Here is a 12059-nt window from a genome sequence, read left to right as displayed (position 1 = left end):
CTGCGTGCGAAAATAAATTATAGCATATAAAATAATCTCATTTTTATCATGTATAACTTGTATACGTTTATCGATTAGTCTTTTGACTAATCCTAAAACGAAGCAGCTGGGAAATTCCAGCGGTGATAAAGCTATCTACTGAATTCCACCTAAATTTCAAATGGGTTTTGACACCTCTCCAAGAATATTTATATCTTTAAAATGGGACAATAGGTAAGATATTAATCTAAAATTGCAATCACTAAGAAGACCCAATTAAACGATACAAAAATGAGCGCCATTCCTATTAAACTGTGAAAGAGATTCGGTAAAAGCACATAATTCCCAAAGAAATTTGATGATATTAAAATATTAAATAAATAAATAAAAACTCAATTATAGATTTACTCTAAATACTTAAAATTCTCTCTTAAGTATATTATTATATGATAAAATAACCCTTTTTATGTATTTTAGTTTACAATATGACAACACGTGGAGTGAGAAAGACGAGAAATGTGATAATCGACTGTTTGCAATGAATATAATACATTTCCTGGAATATATCTATTCTCGAGACATCTCAATCAGTAAAACCTGATAGAGATGATGACTCACAGTAATATTTTTAACACTCCGACCACAAGTGGTACATGTGTTCTGCAACGCGAGAAATTCAATCTTGACTTCCTGGTCGTTCGATAGGCTTCGCATTTCTTGAAATCCATCGAACGAACCGATCGTTTCGGCCACGAGGCGAGTCTTCAGCGACGTGGCGGACGGCGAGCACGCGGTCTTCTCGCGGCGGCCACGAGGGTTTCAAGGCATGGAAGGCGAGCGGCGGTGAAAGCATTAGACCGGATCTCCGCCGCCTGGCTCGAGGCGATAGCTGCACAACCCCGACACGACCAGCAACTGAAGTTAACCCGAGAGAGAGAAATTGCGACTCAAAACCTCGGCCCTGACGCGTCGTAAACAACACACACGAGGCGAAGACGGGAATAGACGAAAAGGGCATCGCATCACCGGAATAGCTTCCGTCTTCTTCTATTTTTCAAATATATATATAAATCACGAAAACAACAGCGACGTTGTGTGACGCCTTATCGCCACTATCATGACCAAGAAGCGATTTCGGCGGAGAGAACTTCGCGACCGGTTTTACGCGCTAGCGCTAAAGTGACGTCAGCAATTTAATATTTATATTCTGATATGCTTTAGCTAAAAAAAAAACACGTATTACACTTCCAACGTACCAGAAAGTAAAAACATACATGTGCGTTGAGAGTGACATCAACGTGCCGCTGAAGTAGAAAATATAAATATTTACTAATACACGAAAATACAGATGTTCATTACATACATACATTATGACAAGCGAAGGATTGAATAAAAATAGTGATTTATGAATTATTAGCACTGACGACCGACTAAATCTTCAACGCCAATCATTTATTATCTAACAACGCACATATTTATACACGTTTTTGACGACAGGTACTCAAACACAGCGGCGCGTATTTCATTCGATGTTGCAAACCCTTTTTTCTATCTTTCTGAATAACTGGTAATTTCGGGTAAAATTCACAATGGGCATTGTCAGAAGTATCGACAGGTATATACAATTAAACGACCGACAAACCGCAGGAAGTTTCGAAACGGTCGCACCACCGATTAGATAGCATTTCGCTAAAGCATCTCGAGATTGCTAAAAAAAATATACGAGAGCATTCTCAAACTTGGTATGTGTTACAATGCTCCAAATAAACGCGGGTTTTGACAGTAACAAATAAGACAATAAACAAATCAAAGCTACGCGCTATTCAGCTAAAAATATATTTTTGAGATCGCAGTTTGTTCGTTTGGTTCAATTGCAAAAGGATAACCGCCGATTCCGCGTGTTTCGGAATCGCAACCACTGCCGCAAGGTTTGGCAACCCTCAATTGCAATTTAACGCGTGTTAATATTTTTTTTATTATTATTATATTCGCTTTTTTATTATTATTATATTCGTTCTGCGAAATCAAATCTAGTGTGGATATAAACGTTATCGAATCGGACGGTGGTCACGCTTCGGCTTTATGTATTTTTAATAACGGCATCCGACACAATTAACCTTGCGTTTGTTGGTTGGTCGTTTTTGTGCTGAAAATATCCCCGATGCAGTCGATTGACAGACGACTGTTTAATTGCCCGCGTGCATAATGCACACAATATTTATAACAACGCCATCGAAGCGGCCGCGTAGAGGCAATACATGGTTGTAAAAAAGCTCGACGTTCGTCAAGCGAGGCGCGGTTTTATAGAAAATAATTTATCACAGATAAAAGTAATAATTTAATCAGGGAGTTGCAGGTTATTGTCTATGCACTGCAGTGATTCTATCCCGAGTCACATTTTTTAAATTTAATAATAAATATCAATACGTTCATTTGTTGAAATACTATATAATATTTCATGAAATGATATAAAAGTATGGACTACCAATTGAGAAATTCTTAAGCCCGAATCACACACGTACAATCGTTTTCGAAAGCTAGTGATTTATAGAAGGACATAATTAATTTAGTCAAATCGCGTTACTTCCTGGTTGTTTCACTTACACAATAAAATTAGGTTTGAGAGTGATACACAAACTAAAAAAATAATCCAATTCGGTATTTTCCATTTTAGAACTTTGTATGCGGGAGACGAGAATCTACGTTTCACGACGTTTATAGACGGACGAAGGCGATTTTTTACTGCGATATTTACTATTTAGAGCTGGAATTTACTTTACCGAATATAACAATGTAATTATAATGTCACATTTTTATTATAAGAATTTGAGTTCATTAATAAATTGTTTGCTTCTAAAGTCACTTTTCAAATTATTTTACGGCAGGGAATAAATAATTTGTTCGAAAACGGATTCACTTTGTTGACGAAATTACGGAATCGGACTATTCATTAGGCGAAGAAGAAAATAATTCAACGAGCAATTTGTTTTGTTGATGATATTTAATTAGCTGTCCGCCCCGCGCGTATTCTATCTTAACCCGCATACAAATGGTTGAAAAAACTGCTTCAAAGCAGGGATGTCAAATAGTTTTATCGACTATTTGCTTTAACACTTGATGTTAATACGAATAAAGATGAAGTATGACTGCAGATATAAGTTTTGAAAAAAATAACATATACTTTATCTGGTATTTGCAATCATGTGTCAGCTATCTCCAAAATCTTCAATCGGTAAAAAATCTGCACAAAGTAGGCGCGCGAATAGATGACAAAACACTTCAAAAATGTTATATTTGATACAACTAAAATGTTATTTCGTTATCATTATGTGGATTAACTACCAGACTCGTGAAAATAATATTGATAAAACAATCGTGATTTTTATTCCTCGTGCGAATTTCCTTAATAAATGAAGAAGACGGGAGGTATGATTCAATTTTAAAGAATTATATCTTTCACATTGTCTAGAATTTAGATATGAAAACAACGAATCCCGGAAATTCAGAGGATGTAAGCGATACAATAAAAAATGCAATTTCTATTGCAAATAATACAATTAATCAGTGCATTATTTTTGAAATAGGCTCATATTTTTCGGGTCATCCAATTCGAGTTTCCTATGTTGCTAGCACTGTAAAGCAGACAGCTTGTCAATAATCACGCGTGTTCAAAGTGTCAAATGTTAGTTTGAAATGGATCGCATAAAATTGTTCAATTGTTCTACTAAAATAACAATTCTGTACGAACTGTGTATAGAAATGACGGTAAGATTATGATAAATTGCATCGTCCTACTGAGCTATTCGCAATGTATGAAAACATTTTAGAGATACGAATGCATCATTGTCGTGGCGCCCGTTCAGCCGAGACTACTACTGCTGTAAGTGAAAGTGTGGCCGAAGACCCGGAATTGTCGATTCTTCGGCGTTCGCAGCTTTTCTTATGGCTAATTCAGATAACACAATAATTGAAGCCCAGAATGACAAACGAAGAACTTGCGCAGATTTAAAAAAATCGGATCAACCTTTATTAAATGGGTCAGATGATCAGAATCATTTTTTTAGTTGGCAATTGTGTTATTGCTGTAACGCTGAATATTAACACAACTGGTCGATCTGTCAATCGAGTGTTGGCAGTTCATTATCAATGTGTTTTATGCTAACTTGTTGGCACTAAAACACATTGACAATGATAATAAAACACATTGACACAACCAAGTTGGGCAATATTATCAGATGTTAACACAACTCCACCGTCGGTCTAGATTCGTGAGAGTTATTCATGGGGTGTTCCATGTTCATTTTATAAGATATTTCTAAGATAAATAATTAATTGCTCATTTATATTTACAAATGTCATATTTTTTTAATTCACATGATCGTCCAATATTTTTATTTTATTTATTCCAACCATTTGATATTTATTCTGATCCCAAATAATATAATTATGACTAGACTTAACCCTTTGAGTAGTGAGTTAATTTTACGTATTTTTCTATAATTATTTTTATTATTACTTTATATTTCATTTATAATAAATTATAGAAAAAAACAGTGATTTTTAACGTTTTATGGCTGATTTATTTTTAAACTTTTCTATTATTTAATTTCGTTAATTTATTATATTTGGATTTTTTTATATCAATTAAGAGGCTCTCGATATTTTTTTATAAAATTAATATAAAATATTTTTTGTTATGTTTATTTATTTTGTATTATTTTCTATTTCCCGATTTACGCGGTCAGGAAAAATCTATTTTTTAGATATCACCAGAAGTGGTTGCAAAATATTGTCGTTACATACAGAAATGATTAATTTTATCAAATAATTAATTTATCAAAATCATTGTGAGAAATTATAATTAAAATAAAATTCAAATTCAAAATCATAATTAAAAGAAAAACGAAGACTTAGATAATAATGATATCGAAGAATTGTTTACTGATGAGGTAATAACTGAAGATGAATTACTTAGTCATAGAATCAGTCAAACCATCATTATTTACTGAAAAAATATCAGATGAAACTCTCCAGCTGGCCAGAAAATAGGAAAACATTTAAAAAAATGGAACGTGCTATTAAATTCCAAAAAACCTGCGAAAAACTTGTACACAGTACGAAGAAATGAACAAATTTACGAAAAATATAATCAAAGATCACGGAGATTTTAATAATAAAAAAACTACCCAACATAACGGATATTTCCGTCAATCGTGGAATTGAACTGACCAGTTCTTCTAATGATGATAAAAGCGATTTCGAACTAGTTATGAAGAAAATGGTTAGAATGTTACAAGACAGCAGCGAAAATGAGGATGAATACACATTTTTCTAATTTTGGTTTTTAGTTTAATGTTTTGTTGTTTTATAAGAAAAATATTATGTTAAGTACATACTACAATTTTGAATAAATATTTTTTTATATAGAGAATTGTGTATCTTTTTTCAAATTTAATATGAGATCAGTGTAAATTATTTACGCGGGGTTTGTGAAAAACGTATCTACCGCGTAAGTCGCGGGATGGGTGTATAATTGTATATGTAAATATATAACTATCTGGGTAGGTGAAAGATACTGCTAAAGGGTTAATGAAATCTGACCCAAAGTTGATTTCAATTCTGACCATTTAATTTGTTGCCATTGAAATAGTCAATGTTTGATACCACTGCTTTTAGAGGTTAATTATCGAGTACATATACACAAAAGTGTCCACAAAATTATGCTTGCAATATCAACGCTGTTATTTTATTTACGAAACAAAGTAAAAAAAACTGACTATTTCGCTATTGTATTGTTATTTACTACATCCTGCACGACGTCAAAACACAATGTTATACCAATAGTTGATTGAAATTTACACTATGTTTTGACAGATCAAGTCCAAAAATTTATCGCTGCGCGGCAAAATAGCTATTTATGATTTCAAAATATAAAGTAATTTTCGCGTCTGGTGGCCGAAGACATGATATTTTCAAGGAGGAAAAATACATGTCAAATCTAAATACCTGTCTTATTAAAACCCGATACATATATCACTTCCCGTAGTGTAACGTAATATAGAACGTAAATTAAACGCACTCATTCCTTTCACGGCGTTTTCCGTTTGGTCACTTTTGACGACGCAGTAAGCGAGGGGACGAGGCGCGTTTTCACAATAGTGTGTTGAGGTTACGGTGCGTCAAGATGCGCACGTTGCGAGCACGCTTTCGTTCGCGGCCGGCATCGGGAAATTCGGAAAGGCGGAAAATCGGATCGATCGGAGACGGAGTCAAGATGGCGACTTACGGCAGCATGCGGTCTTTCCGACGAGGGGGCCATCGCGGCCGGCGTCTGCGCGGAATCGAATCGAACCGAACCGGATGAAAACCGAGGGCACACTGGACTGGTCGCGCGGAGGTACGTGACGGAACGTGCGCCGCGTTCGGCGGCGGCGACGCGAGTGCGCGCAACGTGGCTGAGCGCAGACAAGCGCGCAAGACCGCATACAACGCCGTCCGGCTTATCAATCACCTGTTGACCCGTCGTCATGCTCGCCGAGGAATTCGGTTAACTAAATAATTTAATGATGTCACTTTTCGAGAGATCTATCACCCCTTCTATTGACCGATACAACTCCCGTGTCGTCTCCGCTGGATCAATTTTAATAGCATTCGCGCGTAAATTATTGGCATTTTTAGTATACAATATTTTGCATGTTTAATCATTAGCTACAGAATCTGATCATTTACACTCGTTTCTATTCAATCAAATATTCGTTGATTAGTTTTTACAATATAAGTTTCAAGAACTGTGGATCATCTCCAGAACTTCGAATTTAATCCCGCGTCCCGAGTTTTGCTTACAACTTTGAACGTGACCCACATAAGTAATTCTAAACCCAAACTGTTGAAGTTATAAATGAAGAGTCGTAATTTTCAGTTTAGTTTGAAGAACCCTCGGTAAAATATCGCAAACAAGAAATTACCTTTACAAATCATGGCACTTGTGAACTCAAACCGAACTACGGCAATGGCACGATTGTATTATTTTTTAATCTTCTCTAGTACAAAAAATATGATTTTTTTTAACATAAGCAATAAAATCAGATTCTCGCCGTCTCAGCCAGTGTGAACGGCCGGTTATCGAGCGTTCTCACTACAACGTCGGCAGCACGATTTTACGTGATCCGAGAAGTGCGAATTGATTTTTTCCAATATGATATCTCAAAAACTGCTAAGTAAAAAATAGTCAATAAAAATAAAATCGTCGTAGTGTGAACGCTTAGGTATTCAACCGTAGATATACGTCAAAAGTTAATTATTTAAAAGCAATTTTCACATAAAATTCTTCATTGTGAAATTAAAATTTGGCGGTCTTTTTCCGTATAGAATATTTTGCTTATATCTAAATAATGAGCAAGAAATTAATTTTAAATAAAATGTGAATTATTGATTTGAAAATCAAGGGTGTTAAATCAAAGTGTACGTATACGAAAAGTATTGTTGCTGATGAATGTTGTGGGACACGTTTTAAATATATAAAAAATGCATATTTAACGCATCCATAACGAACTCCACAAAATTTGATAAAGCAGTAAAAATATTAAGTACACAGCTCATTTTATCTTTGGATAAGATAAGGCAAAAAAATGCAAATTTAAAAAAATAATATCTCAACCGTCGATTCTTGGGAAAAACATATTTTAAACGACATATTGGTATTTCGGTCGTTATCTTTCAATCAGGTTTTTCCGGTCGTAGCGTTCGCGTCAATTTCAGAGACAATAGCCGCGACACTGTCATGTAATAAACTAATAATTATACACAGCACCATGCGGTTGCATACGAACATAAACAAGTCTCATTGATCAATTCAAACCTTACAAACCTAATCGCAGATTATTCAATCAGTCGCAACATGCATAATGCTGTCATTACATTGCATACACGCGAGTCGCCAAAATATATTTCTAAAAAGACGATCATGAAAACGTGGCGGTTTATTCACGTTTCCGTGATAAGTGTGTTATTTTTCGTTATAATGGTGTGTGACCGCTGATAAAACTCTCCAAGTCACGGAAAGAAGTACTACAACACACACACAACTGATAATATTTATAATATAAGAATGCTGATTGCATCGAGAAACAAACAACGATTTATGTGAGTCGTTATGTAATCAGCCGAATAACACATTTAGGAAATACTTGGCGCACAGTTGGATAAAAAAGTAAAATGCATCAAACAGTTATTCGAAACATTTAAAAACGTAAACAAGCAAATTATGAATGAACTTAAGGCACAATGAGTAATGCTAATGCTGCATCAAACGTTACACTTCCCACGACTACAGAAATATGCGCGCACACTGCAAAACCATTTATAAAAAACTTCATTCATATCAAACGAGTGAATACGCAAAATATTGTTTATTTTATGCTACACAAATTCCAATGACTGGAGCTTTAAGCACTATATTGAATTGTTACCTGAAAATGGCGAACGAAAAACTACAATGGCAACAAACTGACAATTTCGTAATCAGTCGTGTTTTATCAGTAAAAACAGATAGCGTTTATCAATAAATAAAGCAACGTAAAAAAATAAATTCATGATCCAGTTTGCAATATTGATAACAGTATTTCATAATATGTTGTAATCGCGTACTCCGCGTTTGACTAAACAGCAACTATCATTCCATTGAACCAAATAAAAAAACGCTAAAACACTATTGAATAGGGAAATGGTACAAGGTCGCAAAGTTCGAAGAGCTAACGGAAAATGAGCAAATTTAAAAAGTCGTTGCCAATCTAGTCTATTATTAAAAATCAAGCTCAGCACACATTTCTTGTGGATAGCCGACGACCTCGGACAACGGATTCCGCGTTGATTGTAAGAGATTTTAATAGTTACGCAGTATTGGATTCAAGGTTGGGGTAGGTTAGTTATCGATAATGAAGTTCATATTTATAAAAGGGCTACACGTCTGACGAATTGATATATAAATAAAATCATTGTTTACTCGGAAGAAACATCACCTTGTAATCTTGAACAACATATTGATACATATGTGTAAAAATAGTATAGGAAATCACTCGTTTCACCCACGTGCTTTTTAGGTAAGGAAAAATTTCGCAAAACAATACAATATTAAAAGTACAAATACGCAGTATGATTCGATACATGCTCACGATCTACAATAATGAAATTATACTACTGCATTTTTATTTTCACACATGTGAAAGGATTACTTTTACTATTAGATTTTAGACAGGCGAAAGCGGCACTTTCACGCCTGACGTTTTCAGCAAAATTCCAACAGTAACTATAATATCCATATTTCTTAATAATTTTTCGATTCGATCAGGGGCGCCGCACCATCGCGTCCGCTAGAATGTGACATTTAACCATTTCAAGGTTAACGTTTGCATTCCGCCGCCACAGAATCGATATTGCGTAAGCAACTTTTTTGGTAACCTTTAGATTTTAGCTGACTTTTACAGCGTTGTCATAAAAAGCCGACATGCACTAACTGTATGCCTGTTGTCAGGCGTTCAAATTAGTTGAAAACTTTTATGTATTATATCCTACTAAAAAAGTTAAATTACCGACACATATTTAAAAAAAAAACATAATTTGACTGGCGTTTGGTGGATTTAGGATGAACATCAGCCAGGACATTTTAATAAAAATAATTTTGGCATCCTTTACGTTTTTATAAAAGGCTCGTTAATTCTGTCGCGCAGAAAGAAATAAATGAATATTTTAAATAATTTAAAATGCTATTTTTGTCAAGGAAATGCGAAAGCTTAATCAGCCACACAATGCGTTGGTGTGGCTGATTAAACTTTCGTATTGGGGTGTTTAATAATTTATTTTAACATTTTTCTAATATTTTTTATATATTTTTCGGCTTTTGTGGATTTTTTTTATTTCAATTCAGAGGCTCTCAATATTTTTTTTATAAAATTAATATAACATGTTTTTTGTTATGTACATTTACGTACTATTTAATTTATAAAAAAATATGATATAAATATAATGTTTTTTATTTATTATTTCTTCAGTTGTATATGTAAATGTATAACTATCTGGGGTACCTCGAAACAGTGTAATATCGACCGCCGTACATGTACAGCGCTATCGCTTAAAGGGTGGAATGCTTATATATTTTTAAATATATTCTATTTTATAATGAATATTTTAAATGTTAAATTTTAATTAACACACTATTGTACCAGTGGCGTAACTATGGTTTGTGCCGCCTGGGGCAATTTAACCCCCCCCCCCCTTATTCTAAAGAATTATTTAACAAAAAACATTTTGACAAACCTAAAAATCTGTAACTTAATGCATGTCTTCTAGGGTAGACGGCCTTTTTTGCCCCCACCCCCCTCCAGCTACGTTACATATCTTTCACATAATATGCTTATGTTTGATGAAATATGTAATAGTTATCATGCATTTCATTATTTTAGTACGTGCTCGTCTCAAATGCGGAAAATCTGGTGTAACTTTTGGCCAAATAAATTTAAATTAAGAACCTCACTAAACGAGCGGTCCTTCCATCGCGAAAATGCCGCCCCCAAACAAGTGCCGTCCGGGGCGGTTTTTGCGCCCAAATAAATATCGATATTTATTTGGGCGCAAAAATATCAAAAACGAGTTACGTGCGTTTATAAACAAAGTATTTGTTTAAGTTCTACTTCTAAAGTAAAAAACAAAGTGCCAGTCGAAATTTTGGTCATTGATATTGGGACGATTTTCAGCCTATGCCTTTCGAAGCTCGACATTGAAAATATGGTTATGTAATAGCCACATTTAGAATAACTTATCTAGATCCCTCAACCCTGCATAGATTTAACACTAGCATTGAAAACCTTTAAAATTAACAGTAGCTCAAAAACAAAGACTATCCACAAATATTACGCGCAGCAAAATGTAGGTCAGTATTGTGAGTACGTACCGAATTACATATATTATACAAACATGCACAATATGTACAATAATACAAACTTTTCTTAACAAACTGTAGAGCAATAATATATTATAATAATAATTGCACGTATGTGTTATATCGCAATAATACAATTTAAAGGCGTGTCATAAATAACGCGTTGGACAAGAGGCCATTTCGAAAGGCGAATTCATCGATGAAATGAAATGTCACGAAATGCTATATTATAAAATGACAATTAGAAATCGAAACGGTAAATTTATACAGTCGTGATTCGGTATTAGAACATACGGCGTATGTGAGAGATTACGATTTCGAGATAAGTAATATAAAACTTTAAGCAAAAACCTTTTCACTTTCGATGTGACAATGAGGACAATAAGAAGCGACGCAGGTGAGAAATAAATCACTAAGAACATAGGAAGAAGCCTTAAATAATAGCTTTAATTCCTTCTTAGAAATATGTCGATAGAACACTATTGTAGGGCCGAGTGCAAAGCTAGAGCATTGTACTTGGAACTATGAATCGAATTCCGCAAATCTGAATAGAGCAAGCGGGGAGGTAAAAATCCCAATTAAAAAAGTGGACCCCCTCGAGCTAGCAACTATCTAGAATGCGCCGCTACGATACGAGTAAAAAGCGTTCCAATAACGGCATTCGCATGATATAATCTGTCGGGCGATGATTTTTTTCCTAGAAGCGGCACCTAAGACAACAGCACACTGCACATCGATTGCATAATTTATGGGTGACGAGAGTTCGGGTCGATGTTCTTGGCTTTGCAGAAAAAACCAGAACCGACCGAAAACTGCTTCGTGACCGGGCACAACAGTAAAGTATGTGGTCGTGCTCCCAGCGGCGAAATCAGGTTCCCTGCGCCGAAAGACAGTAGATATGCGAGTACGTACAGCATGCATAGTTCCCTGTGCGAAGGAGCCTCCACGACGTCGAATCGCTGTAACGGAACGGACGTTAAATTACGTTAAGAAATTAATTCGAAGGCGATAAATCCACAGAAATGCGAGCGAGGTTTCACATTCGACACGAAGGTTGAGCGTTGTATATTGTACCAGATGGTATTAGTAAAAATTGTTTGATTAGACTTGCGGAATGTCCGTCCCCTAACATCACCAATGTCGCTGA

The 12059-nt window shown here is 35.0% G+C and overlaps 1 protein-coding gene across 6 annotated transcripts in view; it reads right to left on the bottom strand.

The window, feature by feature from the left end:
• Positions 1-12059, bottom strand: part of spoon (A-kinase anchor protein spoonbill) — a 32034-nt gene that overhangs the window by 6039 nt on the left and 13936 nt on the right. The window contains exon 1 of one of the 6 annotated variants that reach the window (XM_088183680.1): positions 6266-6421. The exons of 4 other annotated variants lie outside the window; for them this stretch is intronic. The gene's annotated coding sequence lies outside the window, so the exon portion shown is untranslated. Of the gene's footprint in view, positions 1-597; positions 781-6265; positions 6422-12059 lie in introns of those variants that run through there. One more of the 6 variants, XM_088183685.1, reaches the window with a different exon arrangement.

This window comes from Plectrocnemia conspersa, unplaced genomic scaffold (genome assembly GCF_051122295.1).
Source record: "Plectrocnemia conspersa isolate PC_06_02 unplaced genomic scaffold, ASM5112229v1 ptg000003l, whole genome shotgun sequence".
NCBI lineage: Eukaryota > Metazoa > Arthropoda > Insecta > Trichoptera > Polycentropodidae > Plectrocnemia > Plectrocnemia conspersa.
This window is presented reverse-complemented; position numbering and strand designations above follow the sequence as displayed.